The sequence below is a fragment of the Thunnus albacares genome, chromosome 8 (assembly GCF_914725855.1).
Source record: "Thunnus albacares chromosome 8, fThuAlb1.1, whole genome shotgun sequence".
Lineage (NCBI taxonomy): Eukaryota > Metazoa > Chordata > Actinopteri > Scombriformes > Scombridae > Thunnus > Thunnus albacares.
In genome coordinates, this window is record NC_058113.1 from 1,266,898 (window position 1) to 1,293,153 (window position 26,256).

The 26,256-nt window shown below is 38.6% G+C and overlaps 2 long non-coding RNA genes across 2 annotated transcripts; one reads left to right on the forward strand and one right to left on the reverse strand.

Annotated features, from left to right (window-relative positions):
- Positions 1-26,256, reverse strand: LOC122987583. Its single transcript, XR_006404528.1, has 3 exons — positions 26,109-26,256; positions 449-549; positions 1-313 (listed from the first exon to the last, which is right to left on the reverse strand). It is a non-coding gene; the product is annotated as an uncharacterized LOC122987583 (long non-coding RNA).
- On the forward strand, positions 6,454-7,423 carry LOC122987584. The gene is made up of 3 exons (XR_006404529.1): positions 6,454-6,710; positions 7,195-7,256; positions 7,331-7,423. It is a non-coding gene; the product is annotated as an uncharacterized LOC122987584 (long non-coding RNA).

Below are 26,256 nucleotides of genomic sequence, written 5' to 3' on the forward strand. Positions count from 1 at the left end.
CTCTCAGTAATGATATGTGAAGGTTTATGGGGACAAGCTGCTTAGATCTGTTGGCAGACCCTGAGACACTCCGTCATACATCACCACACAGATTCCCCTGAACTTGGCAGGAAGTGACAATGGCAGGTCAGTCAGCAGATGCCTCACAGCAGGCCTGGGTCTCACAGGGCTGCAGGGCCACTGCATAGCATATGACAGAAAATGCCATACAGCCCAGCCCCCGCCGCCCTCAGCCAGTTCTTTATTGCACAGTAAAACAGGAGTCATGCAGCTGCCACGTCTCATGTTGCACAGGGGAAGTCACAGGGTGTTCCTGAGGGGAGAGGACAAACCCAAGAGGAGCGCTGTGAACAGACTAAAGCATGACAAGGTGGAGACAAACTAAAAACAAAAAAAGGCTGTGATTGATTTGACCTTTTTTTATCCAAGAAGAGCAAACTGATCTCACCTGCTTCCCAGTTACGCATGTTCACAGCACATCACTGAGCAGCTCCTGGATCAGTCATATGTTCAGTGTCTCACACAACTGCACCTTGACCTTGATTAAGCCTGAAACAACCAATAAGTAAAGACAAAAGAAATGACAACACCCCACACACTACTTGCTCATCATGTATTCTTAGGACTGAAGGATACTTCACACAAAGTGCTTGTCTCATCTCTAACAGTGTCTGAACCCCTTGCCTTGAGGCAGGTTTGGTCAACATGTCACACACTGGCTCATTTGAAACATACTGAACTCTTTACTATACATCACTCAGGACCAAAACAAACCAAAAATAGTGTAGCTCTAAAAACAAGTCTGTGTTGATGTGGGGCGTGTTGCCACAGGTGAGAAGATGAAATATAATCTAGGAAGTCCAGTTTGAGAATTGGATCCATGAGTTTGAAGCATAGACTGTATAAAAATGGACGTAGCCAGAAGTGATAAGAACCATATTTGGATGAGAGCATGGAGCTGGGGAGGAGCTCCCCAAAACACTGCACGGCATTTTACAGTACTATAAGATTTTAGAACTCTGGAGAGTAATCCGGTGGACAATCCTCTGTCTCAATAATCATGAAGTATGCTGTAGAACCATACCATTGACTTAAAGTAATTTACCTATTTGATTGGTCAGTGCATTGCTGGATGATGTCTTATTGCATTTGGGCAAAAGATGAAACAGTTTTTCCCCCTGATCTCATTGAAATGAATGGTAATGCTAATGTTCTGTATAGTGGCCCTAGGCACTGTTCTTCAAATGTGGCTTGACTAATTCAGGCTAACATGCTATTATCAGGTTAAAATAATCAGGTTAATTCTCATCCAGCTAATTTGGTTCTTTGATGGGGTAGGTGTATTGGGAACACTTCCAGCATGCACAGGGCAATAGATTTATGGACATAAGTCTGATTTTATTTGTGTTCCTGCTTTGTTACTGCTGTTATTTTGCTCTACATTGTGCTGCACATTATTTCCGATGTTTCCACACTTAAATCCCACACGAAAACCTTTTAAAAACTAAAAAAAAAAGTATGTTTGATTGCATAAACAACTTTCAGGAAAGTGAGTTCTGCAATTAATCATTTAATAAGTTTTAGTGTTCAAATGTCAAATTAAATGCCACATGTCCTGGCTCCACAGGTCCTTTAACAGTCCAAATCTTTTAAGGGAATTTATGTCTCTGAGTATCCCACACTATATTTTTTTAGGGCCTTCTATTTAACTTTTATTTAGTTGTATCATTTATTAGTGTAGGTAACTCTTCATTATAAAAATTAAATAATGATTTATCACTAAACTGCATGTTCTCATATAAAACCATAATTATATCAGCATTATTTTATTATGAATATGAGAAATTGAGACATTCGTATCTGAAAATTAGTTCATGTTTGGGGTTCACCTTAAAATGTCTTAGTCATGATCAAGCTAATTGTCAATAAACTGCACTTTAGCAGGCTTGGGTTTAAGGATTTGTTGCTATAACAACAGTTCCAGATTCTTCAAAACAGCTTTGAAGAACCAAAAAATCCAAATATTCTAATCATCCAAATCTTAACAAATGGTCAACATTCTCTGGATCTCTGGATAACCTGATTATCCACGTACAAAGACTGGGGCCCAGAGGTGCAAAACACAACATTTCAAAAAACAAAACCGACTCAGATTACTATTGAGCTGATAAATGTGATTTTAATATTTCCATTGCATTTTAAATATTTTCTAGATGTAGCATATAGATTTGCATCTGATTGAGGTTATAGGATGCCCTGTGAATTGTTGGAGTTCACTCCTAGCCACAAGGTGTAGCCTGTTGCTACTAATGAAATGTTTGTGATAATTGGTCAACTCTGATAACCCTGCCTTTTGTATATAAAGATGTTTATTTCCATTCGTCAGCATATACCTGAAGAAGGTCGTTGATCGAAACGTTGTATATATTAAAATACCTTTACTGAGCAAGTGAAGACAGTGTGCGGGTGTCCTTTCCTCTTTTTAGTAAGTGGCTACTCCACCAATGCACCTGTCACAAAGACTACATAGGTGTGCAAGAGATTTTTGATGATAAAAAACAAAACAGAAAATGCACAAACAAAACAGGAAACAAAATTTGACAAACCACACAACCATGGCTACTGTAAAGGTTATGTTGAGTAGCCATCATGTGCATGCAAATGTGTAGTAAAAGCAAGTATGTTAGCATTATAACATATAAGCTACAGTAATGCTACAGAGCTGTAGCCAGGATTTACTAATTTGAGGTCAAGAGTTTGTGCAACACCATGCAGCCTTCATATTTTTTCTATTAATTCCACTGTTAAACTACTAAATTTTCCGCAAATTGAATCTCCTTGTTTCAAAGCCTTTTCCACAATGTCACAAATATTGATAATTTTGACTAAAAAACTGAAAAACTAATTATAATGTTTAAACTAATGTTAAGTGTGTAATTGTAGAATGTTACCTCTTCCACAGGTTGTTAAAATGCTTAAATTAAACAATACTGAGGACACAGCCTTGTGTCTTCAATAGTCGCTTCAGCCCTGGCTCCAACTTGCAATAAATATAATAACTTTATCCATCAAACAAACTCTTACAAACACTGCTGGATTGGCATACAACATCAGTGATATGCATCAGAAGATCTAACTAGATCAGATAAAAGCGTGTCAGTCCCAGTTCACTGACCATGCAGCCAGAAAAAGCAGTCAGCAGCCAAAAGAGCTCTGACAGGAACATGCACAGTGGAGCAGTGTCTTGAGATGGTTTGGATAATGACTCCAATATAGAGCAGCTATTTTGCTGATGTTGCAGTAGAGGGAGGGCACATAATTTGGCTTTGACGGCTTGTGTGTAAGTGCTTTGTTGTCGGAGAAACGGGACAATCCTTCCTGACTCATCTGATCAGATGAAGGGGCCAATTGTCACTGCAGTAAGTTGCAGGAGCTTTGGCAAAATGCAGCTGCCCAGAAAACAAAACTGACTGATGCTACAAAGAGGCTTTGATGCAGAAATGAATGGAGCCTGCACACACGCACTGTCAACTCATATTGACAGTGATGGATTACATCATGTGCATATGATTAGTGATACTGAATACTGAATATATTCTCTTGAAAGGCTACATTGATCACTGTGTCTAATTTACCATACAGTATTAGCAGAGAATGGAGATGGACAGGTGGATGAGGGAAGTGAGGCGGCCACACAGAAGGATGCATTCATGACTGTCAATGTATGCCTTCATGACCCTGTTGGTCTTCATCTTTTCACCATCATTGTTTCATCCTGTGTCAGGTGTAGAAAATATAAAATGAAAGCTCAGTTTCAAAAAGATTTAAAAAAAGATAATTCATCTATGAAAGGGAACCTGCAATGTCTCCTGCATGAAAACGCCAGAGCAGCTCATGCAAATCATAGTGTCTGTGTTAAGTAACATTTAGGTAGACCTGATTGGAATAATTTTTGTGTGCCAAAATTAGCTCAGCTATCATGAAAAAAGGGTTACGGCTAGGGTTATAACAAATTAAAATTATTGTATATTCTACAAAAGGACTTAATTATACAAATATGATTGTGTTTGTATATCTGGCAACACTGTCTCTAACCTCAGCATGTATGTGATTGTGTTGAGGTCACAGATGGGGCTAAGCGACAAATAACCACATTGGTGGAGGACACCATGATGTTTTCTTTAATTTCATGGATACAATAACCCTTCTTTAATTTCAAATTGAGGAGGTGAGTAAATTCCACAGAGACATGGCTCACCCCTGGACCCCTGAATTGACCTCTTTGCCGAGTGGGGATCTAACAACATGTCACTGACCAAAGTTAAACACTGTGACAAAATGGAGATTGAACAGACCTCCTAAGAGACCATTTTCAATCAATAACTAAATTATGGCCTGAACTAAAAGCATAAATGATCTTTGGGGTCATTTAAACCAAGGGAGAGGACCTACAACTCAACACCCGTGCACAGAAAACCCCTCTCCTTATCTACACAGACCAGAGTCATAAACTCGCATTCTTGGAGGACATTCATGGAGTGTCTGCAAATCGTCAGCCAAATCTGAATTTGTGTGAATTAAATATCTAATCATTATGTAAATCATGTAATATTGTTTGTCATAGAAATACAGTACATAAAGAATGTTATGACCTTCACAGCTGTGTGGTAATCTATTAAGGAGATATTCATTTTTGATTTGATTATATTTTACAAGATGTGACAATACTGCCCACTATTGATAGGTGATTTCTTTTTTTTATAAAGGTTCTATATGTATATAGAACTGTGAAGCAATTTACATCTATTAATCATGTTTTTTTTTATTGCCAATGAATAAATAGGTAGTAATGTAACGTAAAAAATGAGACTTTCCCCAGCTTTCTCAGTTGTCTGTAACAGCTTGTGGACTGATTTCTATGTGAAGGACCCATGCCAGATTTTCAGTGAAAATCTAACGGTGACATTTTTGCGTGCTCTTGAGTGCCTTGCCTCTCTCCCACTAAAGTCAACAAATGACCAGCATAACACAACACAATAAAAATGGTGCTATCCGACTAGAAACACACTGCAGATATTAGCACTCCAGTGAATGAAACAGCTAGCTGTCTCTGGCGACCACAACACATTTCACAACAAAACACTCCCACAATGACAAGTCGCCCACTCCTGAGCACACAGCTAAAACAACATTATTTCCTCAACGAAGGAGCAGAAAACAAGCTCCAGAGCAACAGCAGAACATAGCTTACTAGCTGACTGACTGGGAGTGAGAGATACTTTGTTGAAACACCTTGCAAAAGGCAATGTTAGAAATCTTTTATGTAATTATGAAAAGTATAAGTGAGGAAAAAAATATCACCTGCAATAGTCTTGTGCCGTGAGCACCAGGATGTTGACTACAGCTTATTTAATGGCCACAGGTGTCACTAATGAGAAGGAATTTCTGATTCCTACATAGAGAACCTTTATGTAATGGTATGCTAAAATATGATCTTGTGGAAAAACTATTAAATGTTTAATTTCGATGCGCTAAGTCAGAACAATAAACTACATTTATTACATGTACCATTATCACTAAAGGAGGCAGAGGAATAGCTAAAGGAGAGAGGGAAGCCATCGCTAACTGCTAAGATAAGTTAGCTGTTAAGCTAACTGTTGAGCTAAGTAACTAACAACTGTGGGATTAATGAGAAAGTATGTGGTCTGGCTTTGCTTCAAGTGTTAAAATCGAACACGAAAGTATCAAACGAAAGAGCATCTACAAGGATATGAATATAAACCATGGAAGTAGGGGAGACTGTTATGCATAATGTACTTTGTAATATTCATGTTGGACCAGTACAGTGCTATGTTATATAACCTATATGTTATATAACATCGATGTTAGCATTGCGTTACTTAGCATCCTTTTGGATGTGAGCTAGCTAACTGCCTACTTGAGCAGTAAGCCTAGGTCCACACATACAGTTATTTAATCAATTTGATCGTTGATTTTCTGTGTTTCTTCAGTGTATGCCCTGTTGTGTTGGGCTGTCTCTGAATGTGTAACATTATACTTGAAGCCAATGGCCATTATCCAAGTTATACATAGCGAGTCTACACATAGCCTACACATAGTATATAAAATAATGAAATTAAATGCTGGTTGCTTATTTTATGTCTTTCTAATTATCATGCCTTTTATGTCTATGCTTTTTCTCTTTGATTTATAGAGGCACCTTAGTGTGTTATTGGACGACGAGAGTCCCAAAATAGAAAAATGCACCAGCAGTCAACTTCATCACTGCCCCTTCTGCACATATAGGGCTGCACAATATATGGTCAACAACCACATCAAGGTCATGTTTCAGTGAGGCACAGAGAGTACTATTTCTTTCTGTGTTTATTGAATATATTTGACGTTCATGTTTTTTGACTTTTATAAGTTGTTACTTAAGTGTTATTCCTCTCTTTCAGAGTTCACAGTCATAAAGTGTGGCTTGAGTTGCAGGAATGTGACACACTTTCATCATTGCTATTGCACAGTAACAATAATCAACAGAGCACAGTAATTCAGTTTCAACTGTGTTCAAAGCTGCTATGCATGTTGGAGTATGAAAAGCTGTTGAATTGTACTTTTTCTTTACTTTCATATACTGTGTTCACAGAAACATTGCTCAGATCTTGTTCCCTGGATCTTTGAGGACTTTTGGTGTGGATGATGTTCAGGTTAGATATTTCTTTAAATTATTCCACTGTACTACACCGTTTGACTGTCATTCCTTTATTGAAAATTGTACCTTGTTCACACCACAGGGCCTACCAAAGTAAGGTTTCTCAAACAACTGTGAGGTTTTGATGATAAGATGCTGGCTTTTCAGTACACAGTATATTATCCTATTTTTGTTATGACAAATGAAAACTTATTACTTCTATGCTTGCAGTAAACAAAGCGTACTATTGTTATTGCTCATATTTCTTCTTGTTTATTATTCTTGACACATTGTGGGACATATTTCCTACAGTTATTACACTACATACAAAATTCATACATCAAACTCCTGCAGAGCTGGATGCTGATATGACATTCTGGGGGGGAATATTATAAAACCTTTTAATTTGCATCCTTAAAATCACTTATATATATATTTTTTGAATGTATTGAATGTGTGTTTATATTATTGAATGAATATAATGTTTGTCATTCACTCAGCAAGGTCTGATGAAGGGAGGTTGCAAGATCAACAATGGCAACGAGAACAAAACACACTGAAGGTACGAGGTGTCATATGATGAGTGGTATAGTCTTAAACCAATATTTAAAGACTTAACCCCCAAATGTATTTCAGGATGATGTTGAAGACGTTCCCTCCAAGAAGTCGCAGCATGTCACATCAGTCACCAGCTCTGCAGGATCAGGTACTGTGTAGACTATTAGCTAAAGTAAGGTGCATTCTTGTACACACATCCCTAGAGATTCCCTTACATTACTTAATGACCACAATCTGTTTTCTTTCTAGACAATACTGAAAACAAAATGCAAGTAATGTATTGTAAGTAAAATAGTAACAGTGGCTTTTGTTTGCATGCCTTTGGTGGTATTGATGGTGGTATAATCTTTATTTTTCCTTTTTCTTCAAGGAAGCAGATGTTCCTCTCAGGGACACCCTAGCGGCATTAAGGTGGTGCATATGCATTTGTGCAAACATTTAAAAGCACTGTTTCCCTCCCCACTGTAACTTGGATGGACAGGAAAGACCACATAATCCTTAAAGAACTACAGTTGTATGATGGCCTGGATGAAGAGGAAAATATTCTCCTCATGGAACCATTCATGTTCTTGTTCCAGTTTCTAGTAGTTGACAACAGGATATTAAATATATAAAAATAATAAAGTTATAGCATTTATCAAGATTAACAGATGACCCATATTTCACAAAATAATTCATGGACTGGAATGCACTTGGAGCAAAAAGCACAGAATCAAAAGGCTGCAAATTAAGTTGGCAAGGTGAAAATAGGAATTAAATTAAACAGTTGTTTTTTAAATTTCACTTTACTGAAAAAAATGTACCAACTAACACATCAGTTTGCAGTTGTATCCTTATGTCTTTATATGCAGGCAATGTTTATATTCCAAATGTACTGGTGTAGTATGATTTCTAGGCTGCAGTGTTCATAATTTAGTACACTATGATCAATAATGATTTTCAATGTTGAGTATGAGTTTCAGAAAAATGAAACAATATACCACACACACATAAAATAAAATAAATACATAACAAGTCTAGCAAGTTTTGAAGACGTAGCAAGAAGAAGAATATTTTTTCTGTTGTTCACTGCAGTAATATGAGTGGCTTGTATCAAAGTTTGAGATGTATATCATGAAGCAAAAAGTGTTACAACACTCATGTGCTGGTACCACTTTATATAATATTTCATACAATCTTCAAAAATGAAATATGTTTTTATTCAACATATGCCTTTGATCACGACTGTCAAACCTCAGATGGACAAAAAACAAAAAAACAAAAAAGTAGTAGCAATAGTATGGTAGTAGTACAGTAGTAGTAGTAGTAGTAGTAGTAGTAGTACTAGTATAGTCCAAAGAATATAGTAACAGAAGTAAATCGGATATATATCATCATTACTTTTGAGTTAAACAAACTTAGGCAGCTGTTCATAAAGCCAGGTAGAGGAGAGCATTGCTAAACCAGTGTGAAAGAATCAGCTGCCCAACAACTACTGTCAGGCGAAACTCAGGATAAAGCTCTACACTGCACTTAGTTTATTCAGAGCCCCTGAAGGAAAATCATCTGTTCAAATAAACCAGGGGGCTTTTCCACAAATAGGATCTGGCTGTTTCGAAGACTTTCTGCTGTTTTACTGGAATTCTTGTAGCCTCTAGGTAAACCTACTGTTATTTTAGCTGGACTCAGCGGATGGTAGAGCTGGTATTGCATACATGGAAGTGTTTGTGTACACTGAGTGACTCCCTAAAGAGCAACGCTGACTCCTAAGAAATACATTCATATGCTACTAATTTGCTTTGCCAAATGCATTTTAGAATAAACATGATTACTGCCTTGATTATGTTCACTGGCAATGTTTTTTTTTCCAGCCGAGAGAGTCCATATATCCATATGCAGCACAGAGGTCAAAGAGATGTGGTCAAGGCAGGTGGTTGGGTGCACATGACTTTGACGGTTGTAGAAACTCATAATATAATACCTGTGCATAATGTAATAAAATATGTAATAAAAACTGATAATGTAATAATCTTCCAATAATGTAATAAAAATGGTGAGCACACATAATAACTTTCTGTGCATAATGTAATAAGTTATTACATTCTGTGCAAGTTATTACATTTTGAGTTTAGGGGCAACTTTTTTGTTAAAAATAATAACTCAACATACATTGTAATAACAAATAAGAATGAAATGCTTTCAGATCAAATATGTACAGTATTTCATGCAGAGCACCTTTTCCATCCCAACATCACATCATGGACTGTATGATCCACGTTCAATTGTGCTTTCAAGTATAGGTTTGCCATTCAAATGTAAACCACAAAAAATTGTTCCTTTATGTGCATTTTAGGTGTTTTTTATGTACTGAAATAATGCACACTGTCTCAGAATCTACCTCAGAAAAAAACCAAAGCCAAACACATAAACAAGATATTGGCAAATCTAATTCAGCCTTTCAATTCATAGATATTATAAATGTATATGTAATGTATAAAGGATGTTGCGAAATGCTTGTCAGAAATCAAAATCTTCAACCTGTTATTCCATCTATAAATATTGTTGGATGAATAGTAGCAGAGGTTTCACAACAGGCTTCTTTCCTTTTGTAACATCTAAATGTATGCATGTTAACCTATTATTACAAAAACAAGGTGATTATGAGAAAGCCCTGTAGCCCTGTTGAATTACTAGCAGAAACCTCAACATATACAGCAATGCGAGGCTTTTGAACAGTTTTTAATAAACAAATACTGACAAAACTGACACAAAAACATACTTCATTAAATGTAGGCAGTATTTACATATATATATATATATATATATATATAAACACCCTTATCAAAATGTGTATGTGTATGTATTAATAAATATGTGTATGGTTGGCTTTGGTCTTTTTCTGAGGTGGATTCTGAGACAGTGTGCATTATTTCAGTACATAAAAAACACCTAAAATGCCTATAAATGAACAATTGAATTTGGTTCACATTTGAATAACAACCCTATACTTGAAAACACATGAGGCACAATTGAAATGTGGATCATACTGGCCATGATGTGATGGTTGGGATGGAAAAGGTGCTCTGTATGAAATACTGTATGTATTTGATCTGACAGCATTTCATTTTTATTTGTTATTACAATGTATGTTTGCAATATATAGTTATTACTTTTAACAAAGTTGCCACTAAACTCATAATGTAACAACTTGCACAAAATGTAATAACTTATCACATTATGTGCAAAAAAGTTATTACATTGTCCGCTCACCAATTTTATTACATTATTGGCAGGTTATTATATTATGAGTTTCTAAAGGGGGTTCATATTTTCCATGGCATTACAGAGTTTAGGCTACTAAAGCACTCTAGTTAAGGTTAGGCAAACTCATCTGGGACTGCATTTGCTGATGCACATTTGCTGTTTGAACATAGTTTTGAGAAACATAGTATTGTTGAGAGAGGACCAGATAGCCTTAAAATGAAGCAAATACAGAAGATGAATTTTCCAGGTATCACATTTAAAGGGGAGATATCATGCACATTTCCAGTTCTTTTTTCTGGGGCTATACTGGAATATCTTTGCATGATTTACAGTTAAAAACTAATTTATCTTATACTTGTCCTCCATGCAGCCCTTCAGTTCAGCCTCTGTGTGAAACAGGCTGTTTTGGCTCCTCCCTCCTGATGAGCCCACTCTGTTCTGATTGGCCAGCTTCAAGAAGCTGCCCCTCGGCAGACTTCTAGCAATGCAGGAGGCCACATAAACAAACTATAGTTGTAGGATTTCACTTCTTTTTTCTCAGACTCTTTACTTAAAATGGAAACTTCTCAATTCATCAGAAACCTTAGCAACAATCTTAGCAACAAAGATTATGGAGTTTGATGGGGAAATAGAGGTGACTTTGCCAAATAAGTGTTCAGGGCAGGTTGAAGCCCTGGCTTTTGACTTTCAGGAAGAATTTCTACATACATTCACCTCAAGTTTTGAAACTTTAACCATATTTAACATAAACATCCAACATAATAACAGTATAAAAATGACAGAAAATCACAAAATAACATATGTCCCCATTTAATAAATTAAGATGATAAAAACACTTGCCCATCTTTCATACATGGCCGTGTTAACCTACAAGGGGAACCCAGGGCAAAAATGAACTTTTTGACCCCCCCATGCATCCCACCTTTGTGCTCTGTGTATACATCCTGCTACTTAAAAAGGGCAGTCCACCGACTTTATGTGTAAAACTCATACTAGTTTTCACTTTACTAGTTACAGGGAGCATTATCCAGCCTCTGAACACAGCTTAATGTCTTCTGTGGCTCTGGAGGAACTTTGTTAAGTCTGAGAAAATATTTGTGATGTAATCAGGGTTATCTCAAAATAGAAGATGTGGATGCTTACCAGGCATGGAGTGTCTAAATGAGAGATGCCATCAAGTTGCATTGCAAGTGAAGTAGTATTGAAAGTATTGAAAGCAGATTGTGACACAAGTTTCCTTTATAAGTCAGGCCTAGTTACCTGGTTAGTAATCCAGCCATGCCGGCATGATAGAAATCTCTTCCCTTGTGTTTTACAGCTTATAGTTGTGTTTGTCACAACACCAGTGCAGCAGCAGCAACAATGTGCTTTCCATCAACAGCACTTTGACCTCCCCACAGGGTGCAGTATTGCCGTATGCCGCAGTTGTCCAGGCTGATGACCTCTGAATAGGGCTTAGATTGATGGAGAGGCTTGTCCCAGGTTTTTATATGACACAGACATTTCTGTGGCTGCACAGCAGCTATTTGTTTTTGTGCTCATGCATTGTGTGGCTCTCTAATGCTCTCTCCCTCTGTCTGCTCTACCCTCAACTGAATGTTGATGACCAGATCACTGACTTTTGATCCAAAACTTCCCTGCAGGAGATTAACCAGGATGACCTTGCCATCCGCAGCTAATCCAGCCCGTTATTTTGACTTACTGGCACTAATACAGCAGCTCCCCCCACCCTGTGACCCCTTCAATCCTGCTGACCTTCTGTCTGAAGGCACAGCGTGGGGAAGGGGGGGCTCGGGCCAGGGGTCAAATTCACCATAACAGACTGCACCATCAAGATGAAAGGGTCTCATGCTGTTTTTCCAAGGACCTACAATTTGTGGACATGACATGATGTTCCGTGTAAGGCTGACTGACTGTCAGGATAGTAGCTGGAGACTGGTTACCCGACATGACAAGGTGAAGGGTGAGATGGGAGTGGAGTGGCTGCTGGAGGTGTAGGAGATGTTGGTGAAATACAAGACCTCTACAACATCAACATCTTTGAAATAACATTGATGAGTCAGTTTCCCTCTTTCATGATGTAAGAACACTTAATGCTTTTCATCTGTTGCAGTAATTGGTCACTGGAATAGGGCTGGGCAATTTATGAATGAATTTAAGTAAAACTGAAGAATGCAACCCTTGAAACTTTTGTGATGTGAAACGCAATTTTCGGCCCCATTTTTCCCCAACATACATACTTATGAGTTGCATAAAGCAATATCAACTCATTTATAACATATACGCTAAGCAATAGATATCAAATTGGCACCCTAACAACAGGTGTAGCTACTTACAGCGTTTCATAAAATAATGTAATAGGGATGTGCAGAGGGCCCAGTATTTGTATTTGTATCTGTATTTGTTGAGGTAGCAAAATTATTTTTATTTGAATAAAAGTGAAGAGAGGCTTAAAAATCTTGTTTTTGTTTTTGTTACGCTTTTAATTTAAAAGCTTAAGAAAATTAAAGTGTTACAATAAGTGTTCATGAATAAACTACCTTATGAAGGAGGTCCTCACACTGGGTCTCAACCTGGAGTCTCCCAGATCATAGACGACTGCACTGACTACTGAGCTAAAACGTTACCCAGCGCCTCATAGCAGACAGACCTCTACATATTTATACACCCATAACACAGAGACACCACACTGTGTAATGTGTAGGGAAGAACCTCAAAAGTGATTATTGCTTTGCACTTTTCATTTATTGCCTATTTTTTACAACCTAACTTTGTGGAAAGGAGAAGGGGAACAACAGGTTATGGAGAGTCCCTTGGGAGCACTTCGCTTGTGTCAGTAGCTCAGCTTTATCTCTGGGGAACACCCCCAACTCCGGGAGTGATGTCCAAATTAGGAAATGTGCGTCATGTAGCAGGTGGATGTGGCTCTCCTCGTTGAGACCTGCTGAGATGTAACGGCTGCGCTGAGAGACTGAGATAGCGATGTAACTGACCTGTGCGCTGGTATTTGACATGTTTTTTTTTTCTTCCTGAAAACAAATAATTTTTAAAATATTTGTATGAAACAAATTATCATATAAAACTTACTATTTGTGCTTTGCCGAATAATGTATTTGTATCCAGGCACACCCCTATAATGTAATACATAAATAGCCAAGAAATAGCCTAGAGGAAAAGTCAGCAACCCAAGAGGCGCACTTTTATTCATTTGCCAGTTGATATGAGCAACCCAGCTCTCACTGCACTTATGCTACAATTCCTAACTTCACAAATAAAACAAATATGACAAAATCATATGTCATGAATGTAGTTTATTACAAAATGCAATGCTGTCATCATGAAATAAAATAGACTAACTAATAATAAACTTAATTTTCACAATGGACAAAAGCTTCCTATGATGATCTGGAAATGTGAGAGCTATTTATCGTTAATCATCTGACACTGTGTTTGCAGCTGATCTTATGCAATTAACACATCAGGCTTAACAGTCAGTATTTCATGCTATAACACTATTTAAATGTTCATTCACTGCTATTGTCAGGGTGTGACACGCAGCATGCCTGCACCCAGAGTGCTGGACCCAGAATAACTAATTAGCTGATATCATTTAAAAAAAACAAAAAAAACAGTATAGTACAGCCGCCTTAAGCAGCGAATAGAATAGAATAGCATGCCCTGCTTTAGGCAGTGAGAAGAAATCTCATCAGTGCACTCGTCTCTGCCATCCTGTTGATTATTCCATCAGTGTCCAAAGCCATAAGAATGTCTTTTTCTGTAGCCATGAGCATGAATGCTTCAAGATGTAGTGCTCGGTAATCTATTCTTGATGAATTTTAAAGTTGAAAAGCTATGCTTTCAGATCTGGTGCTCTGCTGTTAACACTATCACTGCATGAGCTAACATTAGCAGTATCACCTGCAGGAGGTTGTCACACACCTTTCGCTCATCCCCAGCAGTGACCTCCCCTCCTTGCCCCTGCTCTCCACTGGAATTAGCCTGCTCATCTGCCCAGACTCTTTCCTCCTCCTCTTCATTTGGTGGTGGACTACTAATGTTATCACTGCAGCTAGGCATGCTAACGCTAACAGGATTTTGTGTGGCAGTGGCATTGATATTTTGAATAAATGTGTTTTAATTTCAGCCAAGAGATTTTCTTTTCTTTTTCTCTCTCACCTTTTCCACTCCATCTTTTGACTTTCTGGGGACCTTTAATCATGTGTATAGACTAGCTTTATTTTTGATTCACATTCCACTCTTTCTGTCTTGATTTGATTATTTCCCACTTGACCTCTGACATTGCATGGATGGACGCATCCACTTGATGGAGTGAGGGGAGGATGACGGCAGCACTTCCTGCACTTGCCTCACAGTGTAGGTAGCTTATATTGCCGGTGGCCTTGCTCAGCTGGCCTTGGTGGACCAGCTGATCTAGCATTTGCCAGAATTGCCACATTATCAGCCCGAGCCTGGAGGCCATGGAGAAAAAAATAACTAATTTGTTGTAATTTGCTGCTGTGTGCCAGTTCACAAAAACTCGGGATTGCTCACAAACCTGAAGTTAATCAAACAAGTTTTACCCGCTTTTCATTCAAAATGTTTCAACGCAAAGAAAATGTAACTGACGTTACAGGGAATGTCTTCTTTGTCGTCTCTGGCTGACTAAATGCGTTTGGTGCTCTCTACAAGAGGGGAACAGGCAAAAAAGATAAATTAAGAGCACTAATTAAGTCATCTGTGTGCACAAAATATTAAATTGAGAGCACATATGATTAATTCAAGAGCACAAATTAGCTTTCTTTTCCTCCGGGAGCCAAAGTGTCATAAAAGTGTTATCAGTTCTATTTATATTATTACATACTTTGATAGTTGTGGACAGAACCATATTTTACTTTCAATTTCCTGTTTTTAGCAAAGAATTACTTAAAAGTGTTCTTAACTATTGCATATGATAAATAAATATTACTCAGTGGCCTATATCTCATTAATAAGGACTCAACTGCAAGGACAGATAGTCTTGTGTATGTGTATTTAATTAGATACTGTTTCATTAATTGTTACCGAGGTAAATGTGACAATTAATCGTGATATTGATATTAGATGCAGATGGGGTCTTTGTTTCTTGACATAATTCTTAAATAATGTTGATATCCCATAATCCATACTTGGATGAGGAAAGATGTTTTGAGTTGGTGGACCTCCGCTCTCTCAGCAGCTCAACCTGGCAACCCACCGACACTAACACACAAGACCTGACTGTCAGCACGTATGACCAATTAACCATTTTAAATGATTTGAAACCATTATATAAGTAATTAGGTTGCACAACCCAGTTTCACGCTTAACTAGACATAACTCAAGCACAGGCACCCCACAGTAAAAGGCCAGTAACGTCATTCTGTATCTCCTTATAAGCAAAATGAGGATTCCCTGCACATCCACTGTCAGCAGAATTACGTATACTTTGCTTTTTAATTAATCTATTTTTTATTTATTAGACTAATGACTTTAGCTTCTTCACACTTGCTCTAATACATCATTTATATATTACATTTGATAATACATCAAGGTCTCTGATAATCCTCATGTAAGACCAAACTGTTCCATCTCTTTTGTATTTTGTTGGCATTATATCCAGCCCTATGCTGTTTATTGCTCAGTTTTCACTCACTTTATTTACTGGATTTTGGCACATTCACCTCTTGTCTTGTCATGTATCATGTCAGTAATATTATACATGTTGTGGGACAGTTTTTTATGATATGAAAAATAAACTGAAATTGTTTGCCCACAGATTATCAACACATCTCAAATATCTGTATATGAATAGGTAGAGAAGAGCATTAGTGTTCCAGTGATATAAAATCCATGTAAGGACAATCTGAGTGATGAAACAATACAATGATGCAGCTGTGTCATTGAGTTGTGTGGACTTTATCTTAAGCCATTTAGCCTGTATTTCTTTTCCAACTAATTGTGATTTTTATTTGAATGATCCTATATGGATTCTTAAAATCCTTAGATCGATCTTTGCATTTTCACCTTTTCTTAGTAAATGTGTATATCTGCGCTGAATGTTATGTGTATGCTGTGGTTACTTTTAAGTGGTTCAGTTAGGACTGCATGATGTATAAAATGTCTACTTCATGGGAATCTAGTCACTACAATGTACACAGAAAGGTTATTTTAAGTTAAAAAGTAACATCAGTGGTTCCCAGCGGCTTGGACCACAGGGTCCAGATTTTCCCTTGCACCTGTTCAGTATATTTCTACCCATCCATTCCACCTGTCACAGGATTCAAACGCACAACCTCCCTATAGACAGGGGACAATGCTAACCACTGCTGCCCCTTCACAAAATGAAAACTAAAATAACTTAACTACAACTGAGGTTTAAAGCTCAATAAAAAGTAAGTTGCAGCAAGAGAGTGCAGTTAGGGCAGTGTAGCAGCAGTAACAACTAATTCAGTCTTATTTAAAACAAATTTTACACTACTACTAGTAGTAGTAAATTTTACACTACTACTACTACTCTGTTTTTACAGCAGAGCATGTAAACATGCCTATTACAAAGAACAAGGTAATAAAGCTGCAGCCGCAGTGCTGGAAATGATAAAGAGAAGACTTGCCAGTACTTCCCTGTATGAAACATTCATTTTTATCCTTTTTTGTGTCCAGCATAAGTAAAAGCAGCTGTATATATTCTATGTCAGTTTTGTTCAAGCTGTTGTGGAGCAAACTTGCTGTCTCTGGCAACACCCACAAGGCCGGCATTTTTGTACTATAAAGCTGCATGTTTTAGAGCTGCTACTAACTAGGAAGTGGCAAATGGAACTTCCAAATAAAAGCACTGTTCCAGAAACTTGCTACATTTCAAAGGGTTTTTTTGGTTTTGTTTTGGTTTTTTTTTTTTAATGAAATTGGTCTGTGTGCCACTCAGAATAAAACCCAACCCAGCATTTGGGAACCACTAATGTAGATGATAACTGGCTATATTAGCCACCTTGAGTCATTACAATCTCTGGACCTGCTGCAGTTTACAAAACTGTTGTGACTCAAGATGGTTTGCTGACTCTGGCTGTCTCGCATCTACAAGAGGACTAGACTGAAAAAAATTGCACACTGATCCGAGCTCTCAGTTTGTGTTTGTTGATGAGTTATTATTAAAATAAAAGACAGCTCTAGGTCTGATCTTTTAAAAAATAAACCTACAATGATATCAAATGACTGTATAATATTTACAACAGAGTATTCTAAGACTGCAGAGCAGATAACGGGAATAATAACAAAACATTGGCATATACTTAACGGTCAACTCAATGGTATATTCAAAGAACAGCTTCTCATGGTATATAAAAGAGGTAAAAACCTGAGAGACCATCTGGTACATTCATATTTACCTCCTCCTCAATAATTGCCAGCCCAAGCTACTTTAACACCTATCCCTGGGAGCAACCGCTGCTGTGGTTGTTGTAGTCAGTGTAATGATACTTACCGTTGTAAAAGGTAAAGAGATCCATATACATTCACATTTTTCAACTCAAGCAAGATGTTGACGTGCCTGATCTTACTATTAGACCCTACATCTCACTGTCTAACAAGAACAATAAAAACAATGGTATCTCCCAGCCATCCCAGTGCTCCATGGTGTGTGAACCACCACCATGCTCTAGACCTCAGATTCCCTCACAAGAAAACTCAAATATGTCTGACCTCACCAGATTTCTAGACAGATGTGAGTTGCTCACTGGAGGACTTACAATGTTTAGTGACAAGCCAGGCGACTACTGGGCATGGAAATCCTCATTTGAAAACTCCACTCAAGGTCTACTCTTAACAGCTAGTGAAGAGCTTGACTTGTTGACTAAGTGGTTAGTCAACAAGTCTAATCCTTGCATGAATCCTTGCAAGGATTAGATGATGTATCCTTGCAACATGCCATACACCTCTAAGTGTGCATGTCAACAATCCTTCCTTCAGACTGAGCAAAGTATGGGAGAGGCTGCAAAAGTATATGGCTCTCTTGCGACTTTAGATATAGGCCAGATGTTTGATAGGCTAGAACATTTCCCCAGAATCTAAAACAAGGACCCTCATCTACTACGTGACCTTAGGGGCCTACTTTTAGAGACAGACTCTGCCAAGAGCAAAGGCTACATACCAGGACTACTGTACCTTGACACGACATGTGTAATTCATCCCATAGTGGTCAAACTTCCATTTAGCCTGCAGGAGAAATAGATGATGCATGGAACTAAGCACGAACAAGAACATTTGGTGTCATTCCCTCCATTCTCAGTTCTTCAGTTTGGTTCAAAGGACCAGGCTTCCTACTGAAGCCAGCAAATAATGAGGCTTATAATGAAGCATTCTTCGATCTAGTTAACTCTGAGTCTGACCCTGAGATCCGCCTTTCACTGACATCTTGTGCCATTCATGTTGTAGAGACTCCCTTGAATCCGAGAGGTTTTGAGTCATTCTTGTCCTGGAGATCGCTTGTAAGAACTATATCAAGATTGATCTACATAGCTAGCTCCTTCAAATGAGAAAACAGTAAGAGCAATTGTCAAAGCTGGCACATATGGCAAAAGTCTCCCCAAAGTCTCTGCATGCATCCAGACAGGGAAAGAGATCCCTAAACAGAACCAGCTCACAAGGTTGTCTCCTTAGACAATGCAGGTTGCCTCAGAGTTGGAAGTTGTTTGTCGTAAGCTTATCTTGAAAGTGATGAAAGAAATCCACTCATTATTCCTCGCCATGGCCATCTAATGACCCTACTAATACGACACTACCACCAGCAAGTCCAGCATCAAGGGTGCCACTTCACAGAGGATGTGGTGGGGTCAGCTGGCCTATGGGTCATTGGTGGAAAACAGTGCATCAGTGCCATCTTTCACAGCTGTGTGACCTGCTGCAAGCTCCGATGGGGAACAGAAACATGATGAAGATGGCTGACCTACCCGTGGACCATCTAAGCACCAACTCTCCATTCTCTTACATTGGAGTGGATGTGTTCAGGCCTTGGACAGTCACTTCTCATTGAACTCGGAGAGGCTGCATCAGCAGTAAACAGTGGGCAGTCATTTTTAGCCTTATGAGTGCCAGGGCCATACACATTGAGGTGATGGAATCGATGGAGTCTTCCAGTTTCATCAATGCTCTGTGGTGATTCATCTCCATCTGCAGCCCAGTAAAGTAAAGTACAGTGAAAGTAAAAGTACAGTTGAGGTCTGACTGTGGGACCAACATCTTGTGCATGTGCAAAGAGGTATTTACTCAAGACACTGAAACAACCAGGCAATATAGCAGTTCTTAAGTTACAACGGATGCACATGGGTGTTTAACCCACCTCATCCCTCACACATGGGAGGTAGCTGGGAACGCATGATTGGCTTGACAAGACGTATACTTGAGTCAGTGCTTATGAGCATTACACCCTGGCAGCTGACTCATGAAATGTTAACCACTTTCTTGGCTGAGGTAACAGCAATTGTCAACTTGTGACCTCTCATCCTGGTATCCATCGACTCAAGCTTCCCTCTCATCCTGACATGAACTACCCTCCATACCCAGAAAGTTGGAGTTCTATCCATGCCTCCTGGCAATTTCAATGAAAGTGACCTGTGCAAATGTCAATGGAGGCAGGTGCAACATCTCTCCAATGTCCTCTGGCAACATTGGAAGAACCAGTACCTCTCTACCCTACAAGGCCACGGGAAATGGCATTCAGAGAGACCTAATCTGCAAGAAGGGGACCTTGTGCTCTTGAAGGACAGTCATGTCAAGCAGAACCACTGGCCCATGGGCATGGTGGTCAAAACCTTCTCAAGTCATGATAGGAAGGTGAGGAAAGTAGAAGTCAAGGTTGCCTCTGGAGGAGCATGCAAAACTTTCTTGAGACCCATAATAGACACTGTACTCCTGCCAAACACTAATGACAAGGACAATGGAAAGAAAATGTAATTGTGACATCTTATCGATATCAGACAGAGATTAATTCTCGCCATCTCGCCAGAATTGATCTCTGGCAGAATTGATCTCTGGCAGAGATCAATTCTTGCATCCTGTCACCTCATGGATTAAATATAAATTATGACTTGAAGAGTTTTCTGTAATGTATCTCTATTTATTAGATATTTTCATCCAGAGCTGAGATTGAACTTTTTCTGCATATCTATTAGAAATCTATTCAAAATAAATGTATTTTTAACATATTTGAATTCTCTTAACCAAAAATATTTGAATGTAAAATTTAAATCTCTATATCTGGTATTTAAACATAGTGGTTTTTGTCACGTTATTAGAAGAGAACTGTTTGACTGTAGTTCCTGTCACTGAAAGACTGTAAGATTTTGATTCATTGAAGGCCTCTTGATTGTTTTTTTCTCACCCTAATGGTGGAACATGATTGTCTAATCACCATCAGATGTCTTACTAGGTTGCGGCCTATATAACACACCAGTGCCTGTGTCCTGCTATGATTGTTAATCTTGAAGAAGGCCTGAGGGCTGAAACTTTATTCATCTGAATAAAAGAGAAATGCATATGGAGCCAGAGCGTGCAACACTTTTTTCCTACTCTCAAGTCTACTTCCAGTGATCAGACCCCACTACAACCCTTGTAGGGCATTAGTTTTCCATTATATAAGGACTGAAGAGTAAACTAACCATAACAAAAATGAATGTTATCAGAATAGTTGAAAGACACTAAAATCACATGAAAAATTACACAAAAACATCTAGGGGCTTTAAAGCAAGAGCTCACTCATCGTAAACCAGACCAGCGATAGGTGGCCTCCGACCACCACCACCCAGTGCAGCCTTCTGTCTGTCTTTCTTTGACTTGGGTCAGGCTTCTACATGAACAGTTGCACGTTGCAGCAGCAGCCGTCTGTGGGTGGCACTGGGCCAAGTTGTCAGCTGCCTGCTGGCAGCAGAGAGTAGGTCAAAGTCAGAGCCATCTGCCTCTATCCAGCATAGGGCAAACTGTAGAGTATGTTAGGTGAACCACATCACCCTGTTGTTAAAACAGAACCCACAAAGCCTCATGCACTTAGCTCAGTGATCAGGGTTTTTCAAGGGCACTGCCCTGGAAGGAGGCTGCTGAAAGTTTTGGTGCTGATAATTTATGTAGATTTTAACTCTTTAAACACATACCATTGTAAGTAGTTAGTAATATAATCTGTTCAGATTTTTGCCTCTCTAGTGGTGTGTCTTAGGGATGATTTTTGAAAAATATGTCTGAGCTAGAACAACATATGTCAACAAATACTGGAAAGACTGCAACCTGATCTTACAAAAATACGTGAAATGACCATGACCTTTTACCACCATATTACGTTGTGGTGTTAAGATTACATATGTCAAGAGGTCATGGTCATTTCATGTATTTCTATGAGATCAGGCTGCATTTGTCTACTTTCCAAAACTGTTACAAATCATTGTGAAGAAATAATGATATTTTATGATGTGACAATCCTGTGTCTGGTTAGGTTTAGGCACAAAAACCACTTGGTTAGGGTTAGGGGAAAGATCAATGTTTGGGTTTAAATGATCACTTGAAACGTGGTATGGGTTAAAGTTACTACTTCCTTTAAGTAAGGCAACCTTTCTCGTCATGGCAACAGTAAACACCACAACAATCGTAGTTACAGCTTGTAAAAAAACTGTCCTAATTTGTGGATGGAAACGTGACACTCATGGTTCAAAAGAGGAAGTTGACAGCAGCCTCCTGCAGCTAAGTCCACTTTTTGCCATTTAACCACCTAGCCATCCACCCAACACACCTCCTCAAAATATGGGAATTTGTCACCATATGTAGGCCTTATTTGAACTGAGTCACCTCTCTGGGTCATATTCGTGTGTCTATCATGACAAAGGATCCTAATTGACTTTCCATTGGCATTGTTTCCATGGTACCGACACGTAACTTTAGCACATTACGTGCTGCCACCACATAATGCGTTGTTAAGAGGTTGCGGTCATTTCACATTCTTCTATGAGATCAAGCTGAAAGATTGACATGGGAATTGTTGAGGTCATTCATTGTTCTGGGTGAGGTTCTGCAGCTCTGACGTTGCCCTTCCATTTGATGTTTGTGGGACGGCAGCAGGAGTATAGGACACCGGGACATTTGGTCCTTATATAACTGGAGTGAGAGCTGTATTCTCAGCAGTAAGTCAAGCACATTTTCAGTCAGTGTAGGGTTGTCCCTTGTCAGAGATTCTGTTTGTGATCTTCATGGACAGAATCTTAAGATGTAGCCAGGGAGAGGAGATTGTCTCGTTTTGGGGCCTCAGAATGACTTCTCTGCTCTTTGCAGATAACGTGGTTTTGTTGACTTCTTCAGAATGTAACCCCCAACATGCACTTTAAATAGAATGTAATGTGTCACTTACTTGGTATGGATGGTTTTGACTTTCACTAACTTCGCTTCTTCCCTGGGGTTTTTTGTGCTTTCTCATCTTGCAGGAAACCCTGGGTTGCAGGCCTAGCCTTCACGGTCCTTCGCAGTCCTGTTGGCATCCTTCCCTGGCTATTGCTACTGCTATTGCTGCTGTTATTGTTATTGTTATGATTGTTGTTATTCTGCCCCCCTCCCCCTTTCCCTCTTTCTTTCTCTCTCTTAACCCAACCGGTCAAAGCAGATGGCTGCCCACCAAGAGCCAGGTTCTGCTTGAGGTTTCTTCCTGTTAAGAAGGAGTTTTTCCTTATCGCTGTCACCAAATGCTTGCTCATGGGGGAATTGTAAATTAAAGAGTACGGTCTTGACTTGCTCTATGTGAAAAGTGCCCTGAGGTGACTTTTGTTGTGATTTGGTGCTATGTAAATAAAAATTGATTGATTGATTGATTGATTGACTGAGAAGATGGGAACAAATTTACAAAAAACAATAATCTAATACAACCTTAAGGAATATGTTTTATTCATTGGATTGCCCAATTTATATATATTCCATTGAAAATAAAAATTGGATATGGATACAATAAACACTAAATTATTCTCAAGAATGCTTATATATGTGTATGCTTTTGTGTGAGTATGTGCAGTTGTGTGCAGACATTTTGTTTAGAAGTGAGGTTTTCCATCTGCTGACACCCTCCTGATGCACAGCTTCCTGTTTTCGCTCACTTCCGGATCTCACTTCCCCGCTCTATATGCAAATAAGCACGTACATCATTACCGTTTGCAAAGACCAAATTCGTTGGTTTGCAAAGACCAAATTCGTTCGTTATTAACCAGCAGGAGAACCGGGGGTCTTATTTGATAACAGGATACACAAATATACAATGCATTGTGCCCCCTCACGAAAATCAAATGCCCGTCCTATTAATTTATTCTAGCGCCGCATCGGAATATAGATCAGCCATTACACACACATTCCGGTTCATACACTGAAACTGTTTGGAGTAAAGCAGCCATCCTCCTGATAAATCCTGAGCTCATTATATTGAGCAGCACAGCAAAACTAAAAACTGTAGTTATCAGCTAGACAGGACAGAGGAAGCTATCCAGCAACATTTAGCTTCTGAAATATTGTTTTGGACGGACGAGCGAAAAACAAGTTATTTGCTGGTTTTGGTTTAATTTCTAATTACAATTGTGAATTTGAAGAGGAAAACTGGTTAGGGGAACGGGAAAAACGGGAGGTGGATTACATTTTTAATTCGCATGTAAAACAAAATAAAGCATTTGTTTATCCTGTTATCAAACAAGTTGATGCCTAGTCTGCCGGAAAACAGAGGACGTGAGATGACGTCAGTGTGGCTCAGGACACATAGCATTCACACTGCTAAATGAATGTGGTCACATGTGGCCCAGACCACCTCCAAATGTGGTCTGAGTGATCGGAAATCAATCTGTCCTGAATGCATCTTGGGTGCGTTCGCACCTGTTTTAGAGTTGTCCACTTGTGATCGGATCATCCGAGACTGATGTTAATACCAGGTGTAAACAGGGCCTTCCTCTCTTTTCTCTTTCATATGCATACATATGCACACGTATACACACACACACACACATTAATAGCCTGACTACAAAAAGTTGGCTTCATTGAATATGTATTTTCTGATATGACTTTTTATGCTTCTTTCAGTTTGTTGATTTATATCAACTCCTGAATTCAGCTCACCTGTCTGTGTGTCTCTGTGCTGCTCAGGCTGCTGCTGACAGGATTTTCATGACATTCAAAGACAGATCAGTTGGACAGGCTGTGGCTAACTTAGCTTATAAATCATTTTCATTGACACAAATGCAATAATAACTGCTCTTGATGCACTGATGGAAAAGGGGAGGGATGGGGTTAAATACTAAACATTCCTCCCACTAAATTTGAAAGACGATTAATGTTAACATTAATTACAGAACATTCTTATTATCTAAGCTCAGCTGCTACTGACAAACACGTGCTTCTTTAAAAAGGATGTGATGTCTTAATTCACTTTGGGAGACAATGTCCTCTACAGTAATTAAGTTCTTTAATTAAACAACGTACCTGAGCAAATTAGCTAACACCTCACACCTGAAATTTAAATACAATGTTAGTTTTGTTCATTGAAGAAGTTGTCTATTCTGTTATGTTTAAAACATTTAAACTATAAATTCTAACCGCATTAGATTCACCATTGCTCATTCATCACCGACCTTATTACTGTTGCCGTTGTTGGGCTGCAGTTAGACATGTCTCTACAATCCATACCCAACTCTACACCCATGAACAGCTGTAAAATCACCAAATCTGGATGAAAGGAAAAATATTCCTGAGACTAAAACAGTCCTCAGAATATAAACAGTAAAGTGATCTCCAAACTATCTTTTCTGTAGTTTTGAAAACTACTTTGAACTGATTTTAGTACAGTGAAGGTTTCTGACAAAATGTTACTCTCTGTGCACTGAGAAGGGAGAGTGCAGCCACAGAGGTGTCAATTCTTTGAAAAAGAAAGCATTTTGATTTTTTTACCTTAAAAGTTTATTTCTAGGAGGCATGAATGAGGACTTTTCACCTATCAAGTTTTTATAGTGTTGTTTTAAAAGTTCTCAAATATTTTCAAACCCCTCATTTATGAGCTTGTGAGCTTATGAACTTTTATAATGTCTTTATCAATATTTTTTTTTAGATGTTTTGTAAAGTGTTTTCATAATATGACACACCGAGGATACACCCCAAACCTCCTGTCTGACATGAACTGTTTAGTCTAGGTAGGTTGCATTGATGAACAACAGCAATGGTGTACAGAGCCAGTCACCAAGGTTGTGAGTCTCTTGGTTAACAAAGCTGAAAAGTAATACTCAATGCAAAACTGCTTTATTGCACTCAGCCTACTGTAGTATTAAAGGGAAACTTAGGTATTTTTCAACCTGGACCCCCATCATTTTCTGACTAAGTGACAAATGGGGATGACAATTTTTGAAATTGATCCAGTATTGGGCGAGAGTGCTGCAGCTGGCAGCCACCAAACTGGCTGCAATGTAATCTGACGGGGAAAATTGCACCCCATCAAAGTATATCCACCAAAAGTGCTTGGTTTTGCCACTGACAGGCTCAGATTGTTATTATAAGTGTCTGACAACATTATGGAAAGGACCATACAGAGAAATAAAACGTTTTTCTTTACCTTTCGATTGATCCGATCTGTTTGATAGTGTGTCTCACCGAGTCTCGTTCAAAGAGAAGTCTCAATCTTGCGAGAGTTGAGTTGTCAAAATAAGCTCAATATTCAGCCATGACTTTGAAATCTTTTAGGTAACACTAAGCTACGCTTT